The following is a 17,761-nucleotide window of genomic DNA, read 5'->3' on the forward strand; positions in this document are numbered from 1 at the left end:
CCTGGGTAGCCTAAAACCCACCGATACCATGAAAGGCCCACAAAGGACAAGGATGACACTGGCAAATAAGAAATAGAGTCCACATTCACCATCCGCATCTGCCAGGAGCCTTATGAGCTTTAGCTCCAACACATTGTGACCATCTGACTATATAGTCCCTAACACTTAATTCAGATTCCTTGGGGAGCATCCAGTGAGTCAGTGCCATTGCCTGGAGCCAGGTATGCAAAGATCCGGGCACTGGGGAAGGTGATCTTTCTAGGGACTTCATGAATTAATTTATCTGTAAGGGTAACAGGCAAGTAGGTCAATGGCCCTTTTGATAAGGAAAATTAAAAATTATGTTAAATACTCTTGCTAGTGCACACAGGTTTAAATCCTGTCTGGAAAAAGTTCTGAGCACTCCTGATGATCCACCTTTCCTCACAGAGCCTTGGAACATCAGTTTCCCATGACCAACCCATGTTTATTCTTGGCAGCCAACATACTCTTGCTTACCACAGTACAAAGAACTGGTGGGACAGTCACAATTCTATTCCACTCTCCTTTATGACTTGAATGAAGGGTCCTTGCAAAGGGGACATTGATAGCGCATAAAGGGACAAATAAATGCTCTACGACATCTTGCATCCAGAGCGCAGGTAAATTTCTGTCCTGGTGCAGCCTCCAGTTCCCTCCGCATCTCCAGCTCTGCAGTGTGACCTTCCTCCTGAGAAACTGCACTAAAGCCTCCCGTTTGCAAAATAGTGAAGAATAGAAACTCCCCCAAGGTCTTAAGGGAAGGGAGAAAAGGCTTCCTGCCATGGTTCATACCTGTGACCCTGTGACCCTCCTGCTGGAGGAGAGAGAGGATGTTGTCATCCTGTGCCCTCCTGATGCTGAGCTTTGAGAAAGAAAAAACATTTTAGACAATAAAAAAATAAGTAGAAACTCATTTATTTCTGGTTGTGATGGATGGAATGAAAACGTTCTAAGGATTAGCTTTCCTGATTTCATCATTATTCTATCTAGTGAGACTAAGACATCCCAGAAGATGCAGATGCACCTGTATTGATCTTCAGCTGTGAGTGTGTCTATGAGTCTGTGTGTTATGTGTCTGTGTGTATGCATATGTGTGTCCCCTATGTATACATACACATTAAGGAGTACTGGAATTTTTTTGCTGACAGTTCATGATCAAATGGAAGATGTCTTCCTCACTGGCCACCAACAACAAACAATGAACACAAGTGCTCAGTGCGTGGAATGTGATCAATAAAAAATATCACAAAGCAGTTGTTTGGATTTCTTTCCTGTGGTCACTCTCATCTCTACATACCCTGCTTTCTTACAGTCAATAATCTTGTCAAAGTAAACATCAAAGGTAGTTTGGAATTATAAAATTAAATGGTTCTATGAAAAATGTTTGAATTGTGCAATAAAGCAAGCATCTTTATGTCTAATATATACTAGATCACAGCATTTAAAAATACATGCATTATCTAAAATATTGCTAGGATAGCTATAACACTGACCAGGCCCATCCACTTCTGTATCTGTTAGTCTGGGTAATACTCAAAGGGTAGTTACAGCACAGCTAGGGATCATGATTTTAGTGGTATTTTGTCAAAAAATGATTTTGTGTGTTTTATTATGTTTGGTCTTGAGTTTATATTCTGCAGTTCTCTGAGATGTGTGGAGTCATACCCCAATTTTCCTGGTAAATCTCATCTCTACACTTGCACTGGTTATGTTTTGAGTGTTTTGTTTTGTTTTGTTTTGTTTTGTTTTGTTTTGTTTTGTTTTGTTTTGTTTCTCTACCACTAGGTTTAGAGAGAAGGTAATGTCAAGTCAGGAAAACTGCCATTATTTTCCCTAGCCTAGTTAACTGGAGACATCACTTGTGACCGACAGAGCCAATGAGATTTAAAAGATTTTTCTTGACTTTATAATAAAGATTCACATTATGTCTGCTAAGATTATGCCTAGAAAATTATGAATACTTACTCCTACCACTGTCTTGGTCACTATGAGAAAAGGTAAATCAGTCAGAGAATATGTTTGACACAGAGGATCCAAAGCCAAGAGCTATAAACAGTGAGATACTGGATCCTAGATCAGGAAGTTAGGAAACCAGTGCCAAAGCAGCTTCAGTTTCAATTGTGGATTGATTCTAAGGCTATTTGTGTTAATCGGCTCCCAACATTACATGGGAACTGGCAGGTCTGCCTGCAAGACCCGAACGTTCCCTGCCCCCAGGTGGCTTTGATTGGTAAAATAAAGTGGCCACAGTCTAATGCTGGGCAGGGAGACAGAGACAGGACTTGAGATTTCCGTGGGCAAGGAAGCAGGAGAGAAGGATCAGACTTGAGGGAGCAGGAGAGAAAGCATCCTGCCACGTAAGAATCAGGGAGGCAGCCTCGGGGACCACTTCCCCATTGGATCTGGGATAGCAAGAGAGGCCCAGCCATTGAGCTGCTTAGAACATACTAAACATATGGATGTGTGTGAGCGTGCTGTGTGTGTGTTTCGGTTGGTCTGTCTGTCCGTCTTTCATTTGTGAAGCCAGAAGTGAGAAGCATACACCGCAGGGGGAAGTTCAGAGGATTAGCAATTTATAGCCTCAGGTATGAACATTCTAGGTTTTCTACAACCACACCAACATTTGGTGTAGTATTTTCAATTTGGGACAATTTCAGACACATGTAGCATTTCCTTTATGTCCAACTCATTAAAAGACATTCTATATGTCTGCTTTTCATCTTATCTCCTAGGATAAAGTAGCTGTTCAAACATTTTGTCTATTTTTTTTTCCTTTTTTCAATTTTTATTAGGTATTTACTGCATTTACATTTCTTTTTTTTTTTTTCATTTCAAATGCTATCCCGAAAGTTCCCTATACCCTCCCCCAGCCCCTGCTCCCCTACCCACCCACTCCCACTACTTGGCCCTGGCCTTCCCCTGTGCTGGGTCATATAAAGTTTGCAAGACCAAGGGGCCTCTCTTCCCAATGATGGCCCATTAGGCCATCTTCTGCTACATATGCAGCTAGAGACATGAGCTCTGGGGGTACTGGTTAGTTCATATTGTTGTTGCACCTACAGGGTTGCAGCCCCCCTTCAGCTCCTTGGGTACTTTCTCTAGCTCCTCCATTGCGGGCCCTGTGTTCCATCCAATAGCTGACTGTGAGCATCCACTTCTGTGTTTGCCAGGCACTGGCATAGCCTCACAAGAGGCCNCTATATNAGGGTCCCTTCAGCAGAATCTTGCTGGCATGTGNNTTAGTATCTNNGTTTGGTGGCTGATGATGGGATGGATTCCCGGATGGGGTAGTCTCTGGATAGTCCATCCTTTCATCTTAGCTCTAAATTTTGTCTCTGTACCTATATCCTTTCATGGGTATTTTGTTCCTTATTTAATTATACTTTTTTCTTATCATTGAGACTTAAGGATTCTTTACCCAATGTGGACATATATTCTTTAAAACACCAAATTTTTACAACATTTTTCTCCATGCCAACAGTGACTCTAAGAGACTAGAAGTTCCTTATTCTAATAAAGTTCAAATTAATTATGCTTTGTTTTTATTGATCACTTTATTGGTGATACATCTGGGTCATCTCTCCCCAAACTAGGGTTATAACAGATTGTTCCTACATGCTATTCTAGAAGTTTCAGGATTTCAAGTCTTGCATTAAGGTCCATGATTTGTTTTGAGTTATTCATAAAGTATCTTATGCCTTCTTTGAAGTAGTTGATTTTTAGCGACAATTGAATTCTCTGAAGTCCTGGTCTTAAGATGCCTTAGTGGGAATGAGAGCAGCAATTATTGACTCTGGAGCCTATTGTGCCTCCTTACTGAGACACATCACTTCTGAATCCCTGAAGACTGCACAGTGTGAAGCTTCTTCTCAGACAGGCGAGAGTCGGAGCTCTGTCTACCCTTGAGTGAGATTTGATGGCAGTTCGTCTGATGCTTTTGAGGCAGCTCATTCTCCAGTCTGAAGTCATGTCCATAAGACATCCAGATGAACGCTCAAGGGATCTTCCTCCAGGTCTGGAGTTCTCTTCCACAGGAGCTCTCTCCTCTCTTGGGCTCTGTCTCAAAACATTCTACTTTGGCCTCTGCAAGTAGCTAGTCCTGTACACTCTCGCTAGAACGCTGGACTGGACCGGAGGCCTTCTTTACATTACAGTCTTAAACCTCTCCAGTCAGCAAGTTAGGAACTCAATGCTTCTGATATGTGCATTGCTCATTGCCTTTATCTGATATCCGCAAAGACAGTGATTCATATATCCTGTCTGTCTTCTTGTTGTTTGGTCTGATTTTAGCTGTTACATGTAAGGGAGTAACTCCATACTGTCCTTCTACGGTAGGATTTTTGAGAAATAGAACAAAATAGTTGTATTTTTATCTATCTTAGGGATAAATAATATAAACTCTTACCCTAACTACAGACAAATGCTCTCCCAACTTGATATACATGCCAACACATAAGGGAGAAGGAATATTTATTTATATATCCTTTTCTTTCATAAAAGTGTATCTCCTGTAGTCATTGATGTAATGATTTTTGGCTTAGTATCATCAATGAATTTATCCGATATTTTTAAGCAGATATAGGTGCTAAGGAAAAAATATAAGAGGAATAAATTAATGAATAAAATGTTAAAATCCTTGACCTCAGTAAAATAATTTGTATATGTAACTGCTAAAGATAGCTCCTTACACATCTCGCTGCCAATCATATAACATGCCCGTTGGATGGGTAAAGTGGTGTTCTCAACTTAAAGATAGGGTAGAGGGGCTGGGGTAAAGCTCAGGTGCAGCCCTTACCTAGCATATTTCAAAGCTATTAGTTTAATTCTAGGGCTGAAAAAATAAGATAGTGGAGAAAGAGAGTTTCATCAACTTTCTCAAGTAGGAATTTCATTATTTGCTCCACTCCTCACCAATACTTGGATGGTGAAAATCAGAGCTCTGTCATTTGAGCTGAGAGGGTGAGAGCCAGCATCCAATGGTGGTTGTTAGTTCTAAACTGTGGCTCTAGCTATGTGGTGCTGTTGAGAGGCACGTCTACAAACTGCTGTGTAGGAACACACCAGGGTCCATATGCAGCTCAATAGAGGATTAGTCCTACTTGGGCTATATAATAGAATGTGTTCTTAGAGAGTAGCCCAGCCACTGAGGTTTTAAAAGGTGATGTAAGAGGCATAGAGCTAAATAAGGAGGGAAATGTAGACAAACCAGAGAAAGCATTTCAGTCAGAGAAGATAAACTGCAGAGCCTGAGGATTGAAAAGATGTTTATCGGGAAAAGCAGAGAAGGCTCTGAGACTGGGACAGTCAGAGGGCAAAGATGATACTGGACAGGAGGAATCAATGTGTGGTATGTAAATGCCCCCCAGGAGGCTTGCTACACAGTGGCTTGCCCTAAATCAGTACTTCTCAGCCTGTGGGACATGACCCCTTTGTAGTTGCATATCTGATATTTACAATTCATTACAATAGTAAAATTACATTTATAAAGTAGCAATGAGATAATTTTATGGCTGGGGTCTCACCATAACCTGAGGGACTGTTGAGACTGCTATGTTCTCAGCATAGGGAAGGTTGAGAACCACTGCTAAAGGCAAGACAGCATGGTTACCATTGCTATTTGCACATGAAAATTCTGAGGAAAAAACAACCAGACCTTCTATATACTTCCAAGGGACACCCAGAGTCCTCATGACATGTCCTGGGAATGTGGATGGAGCAGCATGTGACTTGACATGACTCCAAGCTGACTACTAAGGCATCAGTGCCTCACAGAAAAGAAAGTGAAAGACGTTTAACTTTCACCTTCTAGATGAGCCTGTTATCCCGTTGATCTCAGAATTTCTTCATTTCCTAGCTCTGCTCCTCACCAATATTTGGACTGTAAAAATAAGACGCTGCTCACCAGGACTTTGAGCCACTTATAGCAAATTAAATCAAAGTCAGAAAAAGCCTGTGTCCTTTATACTGATCATTTTCTATCTGTATGATTTTATTGTGACAAGAGACAGCTTTTTTGAAATTCCAAATGGCATCAAATGAGCAGTGATGGAAGAGTTACCCATGATTCAGACACGTTCCTTACTCTTAATGTCAGAGACGTGGCAGCTCGTCACGGGGCGACCAGCTGTTTGCAATAGTCACTAGCTTGAAGAAACAGGGAGAAGGTCTTTTCAAATGCCAAGCATGCTTTCCAAAACCAGTGCCTACTGGGCATTCTCCAGGAGTGTTTGGTGCCTATCACCTTGACTTCCCTTCTTTGGGACCTGAGATGACTGGTTTCCTGGGCTTGCCTTGATTTCCTCTGAACGGAGAGGAAGCACAGGAGAAAAGTTCGGAGCAAGCAGCCTTTCTGCTCTGCCTGCTTCCAAATGTCTTAGGGAATTTCAGTATGAAGAACCCGGCTCTACCCCAGCCAATCTGAGCAGAGTTTGCAGGTCGGTGTCTCAAGGCCAGTTGAGAGAAGACTCCCAACGGAGACCATAGCAGGTGCATCCTCAAGCTCCTCAGAACACTTCTGGGATCTGCGCTCAGATCCTCTGCTGAGGCAGCATCTGGAAAGCTCAGCTAACTATAGGGGGAGCATTGGCTCTCACTCCCTCTAACACAAAATCACCAGGGCAGCTTGGGAACCATGGGGCCTCATCCCGGGGGTTCTACAGCCACCTTCCACAGTAGGCCCGGACTTACCTTCTCTTTTTCTTCTTTCTTCTTACATTTCCCCCTTCTTTTGTGTTTTTTTTTCTCACCTTTGCTTTTCTCTTCCTGCCACATCTGCCCCTTCCTTTCTTTTTCCTCTCCTCCTTCCTCAATTCTCCTTTCCTGTCCCTTCCTCTACAGCCCTTCCCTGTCCTCCACTTGTTTTCCCTTCCCCCCTCTCTCCTCCTTGCCTCTTCTCTCAACTCCTCCTCTTCTCCTTGTCTCACCTCTCTTCCACTCCCCTCCCACTCCCTCTCTTTTCCTCTTCTCCAGCACCTTTCCGATGTGCAGCCAAGTTTGAAACTTCCAAGTCTCATAGGAGAAGCATCACGACCATGGCCAGGCCGACCATGAAAAACAGTAGACTGCTTTGGTGGTTACATAGAAACTCAGGTCATTCCAAAAATAGTGGCCAATCCTTAGCCATCAGCTCCTGCCTAGTAGAAACAAAAATCCTTTCTTGTTCATCCCTCTGAGTTTTTAAGGGAAGACAGAAATATCATTTTTGACTTTAATCATGAAATCCCTTAGCTTTTAAAAGTCTGCTTTTAAATGTATACATCACTGCCCAGAAGAGAACATACCTGTGGGAGGCCGTGGTCCAGAAGCTGTCAGGTTCTGTTTTCTGCTTCCAACTCTGAGCACTGTAGACAGTGCTAGGAGGGTCATTGATGGCTGTCTTAGTCAGGATTTCTATTCCTGCACAAACATCATGACCAAGAAGCAAGTTGGGGAGGAAAGGGTTTATTCAGCTAGCACTTCCACATTGCTGTTGATCACCAAAGGAAGTCAGGACAGGAACTCAAGCAGGTTAAGCAGCAGGAGCTGATGCAGAGGCCATGGAAGGATGTTACTTACTGGCTTGCTTCCTCTGGCTTGCTCAGCTTGCTTTCTTATAGAACCCAAGACTACCAGCCCAGAGATGGTCCCACCCACAAGGGGCCCTTCCCTCTAGACTACTGATTGAGAAAATGCCCCACAGCTGGATCTCACAGAGGCACTTTCCCAATTGAAGCTCCTTTCTCTGTGGTAACTCCAGCCTGTGTCAAGCTGACACACAAAACCAGCCAGTACAATGGCAACCTCTCGGTGGACAGTGTCCTGAAATAACTCAGGGCATTGCATGTGGGCCCACCTGTCTTCAGGGGATTCCTCCTCTTTTGTGATGATTTTCAAGATTTCATAGACATTGACCTAATAGTACTATTTGCAGAAACATACTTTGCAAGTTTTCCTTTGCAAATTCTTCTGATATTTGTTAGAATTGTTTTGATAAATAGCAGCTAATAGTGCTTTGTGTCCTTATCAAATTCATTATCACCTAGTCTTTCTCCATCCAACCCATCTGTAATTGTAATATCATTCATTTTCAAATGTTAACACATGTAAGAATCAACAGAGGCATGTGATAAATTGGAGTCCCACCCACAGAGCACACGTCCCTTTGTCCATTATTAAAACCATACTACAGGACAGGGGAGATGACTCATTGGGTAAAGCGAGTCTGGCTACCCAGCAAACATGTAGAAAATCCAGGTATAAGAGTACATGCTCAGAACCCTAACGTGAGAGTTCGGAGATAGTGGCCAGCCAGTTGACCTGGGACTGCAATATGCAGAGACCAAAGCTCAAAATCCAAGGTGGGGAAACCACTTAGGAATACAGCCCAAAGTCAGCCTCTGGTTTCCACATATACCTACACAGCAAGCATACTACTCCCCAAAGATGCATGTGTGTGTGTGTGTGTGTGTGTGTGTGCTGTGCATTGTAATACATACATTAACACATACACAAACAGAAACACACACAGAGCCATACTGTTTTTGAGAAGGACTCTGAGTTGATGAGTGTAAACTGGTCCATGCAGTCAGTTTATCAGGGCTTCTCCTGTACAAATTATAACTCAGTGGCCTGTGCTGGAGCGGAGGTGCCTGGTTTTCAATAAGGCATCTCCAATTAAACCAGACAGAAGTGGTCTGTGGGCTACACTTCTGACTTAGTCAAAACAGAAGATGGTAGAAAACTACTTGCAAGGTGGAAGCAAAGAGCCTAGGGAGCGGTCTCCATGAGAATCAGCTGCAGTTTGATGCTTGCTGCATTTTAAAATGAGGGGCCAGTCAGCAGGAAAAGTGGGAAACACATTCGAATTGCTAATCTCACACCTTCCTTTTCCCACACTCCTCACAAAAGTAATTTCTCAGCTCTACTTGATTACACAGTACTTGATGGTCTTCAAGTAAATGCCTAAAGGCAACTCATAATTAATGAGGTGCATATAAGCATTGTAATGAGAAATGAATGTATGCTGAAAATATGAATATTTATGACAATATACTAATGAGCCTTAGCACCCCAAACTAAAAGCACACGTCCTGGGGGTTTCCTTTTTGTTTATTATTTTACAGTCAGGTGATGGATAATGAGTTCACTCAGGGCTAGCTTCCCATGTTATGAGCCCTGGGGTCTCTGATGTACCTGCTTCAATGGCTGTTTGAGACCCCATCAAAGGAGGCAGTTTCCAGGAGCAGAACTAGTTAGTGGGATTTATATTGTATTTCTGTAAATCACAATCACAACATGGTCACATATATCTCTACACAACACAACGTTCAAGAAGTGTGGTGTGGTATGTGTGTGTGTGTGTGTGTGTGTGTGTGTGTGTGTGTGTGTGTATGTGTGTGTTTAATTGGCCAACTCTTTTCTGATGACCCCAAGGCAGAGAGTCCAGAATATACGTGGCCCTGGGGACCTGCAAAGGTCACCACATATGTTATATTCTATGCCTTTTCCTCCAAGGGAGCAGACTTCAGTGTTTAGAGCCTGCATGGTGAAAGCTGATGCCTAGGTTTTGAATCCTGGCTTTACCACTTGTCTTTGTGTCCTAGAGCTTTATATGTGTGTACCCCAGTTTCTTCCTTTGTAAAAGAGGGGTGACGATCACATTTATGTCATGAGGTTTTATAACTAATAAGCTAATACTCAAGATGTGCTTAGGAGAGTGCCTGTTGTGTATTAAGAACAATGAATATGCACATGTGGCTCATAAATCCTGGCCTCTAAGGAGAAGGCCCTCCTCCATACAGGAAGCTGGCTTGGGGAACTTTGGTCCTCTGTTCTTCTCTGTGAACTGCTTGCTATGTTTCCATTGTGCTATCAAAACTGTATGTCAGCTTCCTCATTCACACGCCAACACATGCATGTATATGTGTATGTACACACATACACAGGGCAAGGGGAAGGTGACTATGTAGCTCAGCATTAACTTTTGTTGTAGCCTGTGCCATGAGATTATCTGTTGGTTGATGTTTGAGAAGAAACAAAGGTAACAGCTAAAAAGAAAATGGATTTACTCAGGGAGTTTCAGAGTCCTCATATGGAGTGGATCAGAATGATGGGCCTAGCAGTTCCTGTTGACACTTCTCACAAGAGTTGGGCATATTGCTAGCAGCTGTGCCCTTGCTCTTCAGATTCTATGAGGGAGCAGAGTGAAGCTTGGCCTTTCCTAGTCATTTACCTTTATCATCAGGAGGGAAGAAAGCTTTCCTCCTCCCCGATCCCGCCCCAGTCATTCTGTGCTGAGACTCACAGGCACCTTTATTTCTGGCTCCCAGCAGCTGCTCCAGGCAGAAAATGCCTGCCAAGCATTTCCCATTGCATCCAGGCAGCTTGAGCTCATGCTTTGCTGAGCTTACACAAGGGGACCAAGGCATGGCATCCCCTGATGTGTGAAAACGGTATTCCCAAGGGAGATTAGAGCCTCCCTAGTAATTAAAGTCTCTTCTCCTTGGCATAACTTCACAGTTTCAAAGTTCTTACACATCCATGATTTCATTTGCCACTTTCAGTAACCTCAAGAGGCAGTCATGACAAGGGTTAGAGTACAATTTTACAAATGACGGCAATGCAGATAAAAGAGAGGCTAGCCTGTGACTCATGCCAGAATCTGGCCTCTTGATTTTTATTTTAGACTTATAAGTATTCCCACCAATAATGTGCTACATTCACACATTGCTTTAATGCCAGTGCCTGGCAAATAAAGAAGTGGATGCTCACAGTCATCTATTGGATGGAACGCAGGGCCAGCAATGAAGGAGCTAGAGAAAGTACCCAAGGAGCTAAAGGAGTCTGCAACCCTATAGGAGGAACAACAATATGAACTAACCAGTACCCCCAGAGTTTGTGTCTCTAGTTGCATATGTAGCAGAGGATGGCCTAGTCAACCATCAATGGGAGGAGAGGCCCTTGGTCTTGCGAAGATTATATGCCCCAGTACAGGGGAATGCCAAGGCCAGGAAGCAGGAGTGGGTGGGTTGGGGAGCAGGGCAGGGTAGGGGGAATATACGAGGACTTTCAGGATAGCATTTGAAATGTAAATGAAGAAAATATCCAATTTTTTAAAAAAGAAAATATTAACATAAGCAGACTGTCCTCTTTATTTCCACGAAAGTCTCGTGAGTTGCATGGAGAAGAGCTTCGTCTGACACCAGGTCAGTTACCTGACAGTAACAAACATGCTCTGCATGCTCACACATTCACTTGCTTTGCTTTCTTATTCTTTTAATCAGAGTCAGATTATCTTGGGTGATGGTTTTTCTTCCATGTGGTAACTTGGTAGTTCAGTTCTCTTCTGTGTCATAACTCCATTTCATATTATAGTTTTTTTTTTCATTTAAAAATATGGCTTTCTTCCTAGTAGCCAAGGAGCTAGTGAGCAATGGATGACTGCTGGGAAAAGGGGCTCCGTTTCTGGATGCGGCCCCTGAGAAATCCCCCATGCTTCAGTAGATGGCCAGGAAACCCATGCACATGCTGACACATTGAGTAGACTCAGTGGTGTCAATGTCCCAGAAGGAAGGCTTCATGACCAGGCCTGCCCATAGATCACATCATTTCTCCTCTCATAAAATTGGTCAGAACTCAAACAGGAACTCAACCTGAATAAATTGAATGTACTCAGGAAGAATCAACAAGAAAGACCGTGATGAAACTAAAGCATTCTTTCTACAGCCTTAAATTCTATTCATACATGGGCCCAGTTGCCTGTCGGGAGGAGGAGAATTTGATGTTCAAACATTGACTCGGTGCCACTTCTCTGGTATCAACAACATGAATGCAGAAAACAAACTGAACTGTTTCCCAGATAAAGCTAAATGAGATTGTTATAAATCATCATGGGTGATGAGTTCAGAGGGACTGCAGGCAGGAAGGTAGGATCCAGCAGGCATTGCAGAGACCCAAGGGGAAACACCACTTCCTTGTTTTTCCTCATGTTTTTGTAGTCCCATCTTTATCTATAAATGATCTGAGTAGACTTCTAATAATGAAGAATATGCAAAAATAAATCAGTAACAATAGCAGCGCATACTCACATAAAGGTAGATAAATTGAGCAGTGAGTAAGCTCTGCTGGATACAGAGGATGAATTAACCACTACAACTGAGCTAGGTGCACACTGGAATCTAAAATAGAAAGAACACTGGGAAAGAACAATTTGAGCTCTTCTTGTACTCAGTTGTGCAAACTGAACTGGTGTATGGAGCCAATAAGTTGATGTATGTGAGACCTTTACAGTCATTTTTAACTCATTGATCACATTTTTGGTGTGTAGTGCCCATATATTAGAGATTTTGCATAGGCCTAGGCAGGGATAGATTCTATACATAAATTTCATTGCTATTTTAACCCAGCTAATGTAGCCATTTATGCGGAGAAAAGTGGAGGTGTTTGCTGAAAGGCCTGAGCATCATTAGGGGCCAAGGCTAGCCTCCAATTCAGCCCTATCTGACTTTCAAATCTATGCTCTTTTATAAAATGATATCTTCTTTTGTCACATAAAAGGAAAGATGTAATTAAGTAGACACGAGAAAAAGTAGATGGCTCATACTCTGGTTTTATTAAAAGAAAAACGTTGATGTCTAAATTAGCTTCAAAGTCACCAAGCCCACAACTTTCTTTGCTAATTCCTGCTACTTCAGAGCTAAGACTCAGTTCATCTCTGGAGAAGCCAAGTAGCTTGCACCATGCCCTTGAGAGGGAGGAGGGCTTTAAAGACAATGCAAGAAAAGGATGCAGGTCACCAAACTGAGACTGTGGTAGACTGCAGAGTAAGGAGGTACCAGAGATGAGCTGTAGTCTCCAGACTTCTGTTATCAGATTGGCCTGAACTGAACATAAAGGCCAAAGCAGTGATAAAGAGTTAGTTTTCATTTATAAAAACACTAGACACCTTGAAGGAAGGACAACGTATAGTCTGACACTTGTCTTTTTCACCACCATGGCTCATCGCACAGATCATTGTCTGCCCCTATTACTTTTGCTAATGGCACCAATGTTTCTCAGTATTGCTGCATCAAACTGCATCTCATTAACTAAAGGCTGTTTCCAGGCTGTGCCCACTGCATAGACTCAAGGCTAATGGTACAACTTTTCCTAAAGCTAGTGGCAGGCATACTGCCCAGGGATGGGCATTTGATGAACCCCTGTTCTGTACCTTTTTTGCAGATACCTGAAAATACTATAGATGCCTAGAACAGATAGAAGAAATATAATCCAAGCATCATTCACCAGGTCAATTTGTGACCTGCACAGGTCTCGGCTACTATAACTTCAATGCCTTAACAACATAGCTCCATTTGTTGTTAACTGTGAATGACTGGATAAAGTATAAAATTTTCTGCCAGGAATTTGATCTTGAAACTATGGTTTAAATAAAATGCACCATCTAACATGAGAACAACCCAGTAGCTTCTTGCAAAGTTGGTGGTGATAGATTGCTCCACATCCGTTATTTAACTTACGTACAACTTGCAAAGCACATTGGAGTATTACCACCTTGATTTGCAATGGTAAACTCACAAGAACTTTATAAAATGCATAATCAAAACAGAGAGTTGTAAAGAATGAAAGCACAGTGAAGGGACAAAATAATGAAAACAGTGCAAGTAAACTTTGAATCTGTGTTAACAGACACCAAGAGCCAAGCATGGGCATGGCCATTGGTTGCTAGGTAACGCCTCATCCTGTAGAGAGGGACATAGTGAAGATCCACTTTGGCATGTGCACAAAAAGGCTTATGATGAAAAGAGGACATTTTCCTTGAGGAAAAAAATGGCACTTTAAAAACTTTCACAGTAAAAGAATTCTCAAAATTACCTCTCAATGTTTTAACTACAAAGATAAAACTAGTCCAAACTGAGAGGAATACAGCAGTAAATCCAAACAAACCAGAGATGTTTCCTCACAATGTGGGCAAGGGCAAGGAGGCAGGCACCACTCACATTGATCTTCACAGCCTTTTATAAGAAATAAAACCCTTCAATTTTCAGTATCTCTAGCAGTTATAACAACACTACTAAATAATTTTTTTTAATTTTTGCATTTCTGCATATATTTATAAGTGACTCTAAGAACCTTCAGTACTTTGACAGAAAAGTTTAAAACTCAAAGAACAATTGTAAATTTCCCCACTAACTAATATAAATTATGTGGTTTCCACTTGTTTGGAAACTTTTGAAGGCATGGGATACTATGCATAACAAGGGCTTCCTGTATATGCTGGCCATTTGAGGAGAATGTCGGCTCACATAAGACCTTCTAACAGGTGCCCACAACATACACCCGAGGTTGAGACTCACTGGCATGACCCTTAGTTAAGATCCAGAAAACCTAGATATAGATCTGGGAATGGAGGTGCGGCCGAGCAAGCAAGGCATACTCTCTTTCTATGAAAAAGCATCTGTGATGTCCAAGAGGCATCTCGCTGGAGCAATGCTATAAAGAAGATCCAAACGCCTAAGTGAAGGTTTCTCATTAGAGCCTAAAGACAAACATGTATTATACAGACATGAAAGTCATGTATACTCTATTAATTAGGAAAAAGTACAGTAACTACTCCTATCACAGTTTCTTAATAACATCAAGTTATAAAAAAGAAAGATGTGTTATAGTTCCAAGTTCAAATTCTGCTGACCCCAGTACTTTGGGGCAGTAGAGAGGTATAGGGTAAGAAGAAATGTTGGCATTTTTTCATCTTTCAAGTTGGCATGCGCCCACTGGGAACTCCCTCAATGTCACATTGACAATAAAGACTTTAAAACGTGGGCCCCCAAGAATCAGCAGCCAGGAGTCTGACAGACATACAGCAGAGCAAACTTTACATAAGCCATCAAAGTTTTCTTCAGAGAGGAATCTAAGGCTACCAAGGAAGGATGACAAGCCATGCCAGGCACCAAGACAAAGCAGTTTTTTTCATAAAGTAGACAATGTCTTTTTGCAACAGATCAGATTTTTGTACAACTTCACATTCTGCGTGATTGTTTCCAGGGTGAGCTTTTCCCAGGCATATGCCCTATGTATTTTAGTGCAATGTACTCATTTTATGCGCCCTGAAAAGCTTAGAGAAGGATCTGGGCTGACCACTGAGAAGGGAAGACAACACCAGTCAAATCCATCCACAGATGAAGGGTCACCAATATTGAGAAAGTTGAGTGACTTTGGTATTTGTGGAATGCACCTCACCGGGGGAAAAGAAACATTAGCACGGAAGTCTCCGCCTCTCTTCCCACCTTGCATGAAGGGAAAGCTGCCCATGATTCTGAGAGCTCTCGCAAGAGGACCAGCATAAACACCAAGACAGCAGAGCAGATCAGGATGAAAATAACAACCTGAGCTACTGGGTCATCTGCCTGCAGCTCACCGATGCAGAGAGCTCTCGTCATGGGTGACAAAGACCCTTACATAGAAGCTGTCCCTTGAAGCTGAAATATCCGACTACATCTAACAAGAGTCTGAGAAATGGCAAACAGTAGGATAGCAAGGAAAGGAGACTAGAAGGAGGGAGGGAGGAGGGAGGGAAGGAGGGGAGGAAATGTGAAAGGATGAAGAGAGACAGGACAGAGACCCCTGGCCCTCTTGCAAATATAAAGCCCCTTCTAAGCCTCCTGCACCTCTTTCGTGAGAATTATGATTCCCAGAAAAGAGAGGAAGAGAAATTACTGGCGTTGCTTTCCTCAGAGGGAATGCCATATTTGTTTATGTCTCTTTAAAAGTCTTGCTGTGTGCTTCAAAGCATTCAAGCTGGTGCCCCACACAAGGAAGATGAGCATCTTGGTGGGTGGTAGAAGATGAACAAGCACAGACAACAAGCAACAGCAGAAATCAGGTGACCTGGCGCTGCAGTAACACCGACATTATCTGAGACTCGGGAGGGGGTGATTAGTAACAAAGAACCACCAATAAAGGACCTAATGGAGTTTCAGAAAACGAGCCTGATCTTGTGCATTCCCTTCAAATTAAACAGGAGGAGGCATCTGTTTTTTAGGAGAAATATATGCAGGGAGAGGTTGTTGTATGGCATTGCGTTTAATGACAGAATTTCACTACCCTTGCAGTCCTAGGAATATGAGGTCCTTCCACAATGGATGCTTTATAACTAGCATGGATCCTCCCTGACAGTGTTGGGCAAGCCTAAGTAAAATCAAGAGAGTTGGTCTTAGATTATTAAAAGTGATTTTAGGAGAAAAGTATAGGTGATTAAGAAGAAGGAACATGATCAAATCCTGGGAGAAGGGACAATGTCCCATGTCCATTAGTTACTGATCCCAGGCAGGTTATGAAGTTTATGAGCTTCAGTTGCTTCATGGGACAATCACATTATAATATTAGTTAATATAAATATTTAATGAGATGTTATTATAATAACCTAAATCAAAATGACAGAATTAAGTACTATTCACTTGATATGTATTATGTAGCAGATATTTTGAGAGACATTTTGAATAAGATATGACAGTTGAGGGCCCCGGCAATGTCAGCAGAGTGACAAGAAATGCATGCTTGCAATTGAAATTGTCGGGGAAGTGGATTTTTCTCTCAGATCGAGATGAGTTAGTAGTTTTAATAAGCAAGACTTAAGAATTTCTTTAATAAATGATGACCAATATGGAGAAAGGTGAGTGATTAACAAGATCTGAGCCTTGCTCCTTTGAGTTTGAATTTCCACCATGGGTTCTGTTATTGCTTTGCTCCACCCACCCCCAAGTTGTTTTTTATGGTGTGAATTTGTTTTGTTAATTGGCCCATCTCTCCTTCTTTTCTAACAGCCTTTTGTCTCCTCTGGAGATCTTCATATAGTTCTATGAAATCTTCCTGTCTCAGTTCCCTAATGTCCTGGCTATCTTGCAGAGTGAGATGTGAGGTGCATGAGAGTTAGATGAGCCAGCCTGAGTTGATCATTAAAACTGACTGCCATGGCCTGAACATTTGTATTTCCACAAAGTTCATGTTGAAACTAAGCATGAGGGCATAGATTCAATCCTCAATACTGGTGTGGACAGACCTTTTGGAGGTGACAAAGACAAGGCCCTTATGAATTAAATTATTCCATAGAAGAACCCATAGAGATTACAGGACCCTAATGACTCTGTGAGGACATGGTAAGAAGGTGCCAATGATGATAAAGAAAGCCCTCTTGGAACAATGACTCTACCAGCATCTCTGATATTAAAGTTCCAAGCTTCCAAAATGGTGACCAGTAAACTACTATTGTTTGTATCTGGTCTCAAGTATTTTTGTTATAGCATCCTATATGGACTAAGACATTCTCCATTTCTAATCTAGGACAAACAGGTAACACTAACATGTTACAATTGGATTCTCAGAATCAGAAGTTCTCTGATCTTGTGTTAACAGCTTTTCTTAGTACTGTGGCAAAACATCTGACTTGAGTGGGGAAAGATTTATTTTGGCTCTAGCTTAAGGGGTTTACAGTCCATCCTAGGGAGAAGCCATGGTTGCAGGTGCTATGGTGACAGGTACCATAGTGATAGGTACCATAGTAGTGGGTGCCATTGGTGCCATGGTGGCAGACCACATCTGGGATTCATCACATCTTCTCTTGATAGGAAGTATATATAGTTAGTTAGGCCATAGAACCTTCCCAGGTCCACTTCTTCCAATGAGGCGCCACCTCCTAATGTTTCCAAATTACCGCCACCAGTTGGGCATCAAGTGTTCAAATGTAAAAGACTATGGGGATGAGTCACAC

General features: G+C 42.2%; 1 pseudogene; it reads right to left on the minus strand.

Annotated features, from left to right (window-relative positions):
* LOC110335770 overlaps window positions 1-15,434 on the minus strand; it is a 31,924-nt pseudogene extending 16,490 nt beyond the window's left edge.
* Between the last annotated feature and the right edge of the window lie 2,327 nt (window positions 15,435-17,761).

The sequence above is a fragment of the Mus pahari genome, chromosome 1 (genome assembly GCF_900095145.1).
Source record: "Mus pahari chromosome 1, PAHARI_EIJ_v1.1, whole genome shotgun sequence".
Taxonomy (NCBI): domain Eukaryota; kingdom Metazoa; phylum Chordata; class Mammalia; order Rodentia; family Muridae; genus Mus; species Mus pahari.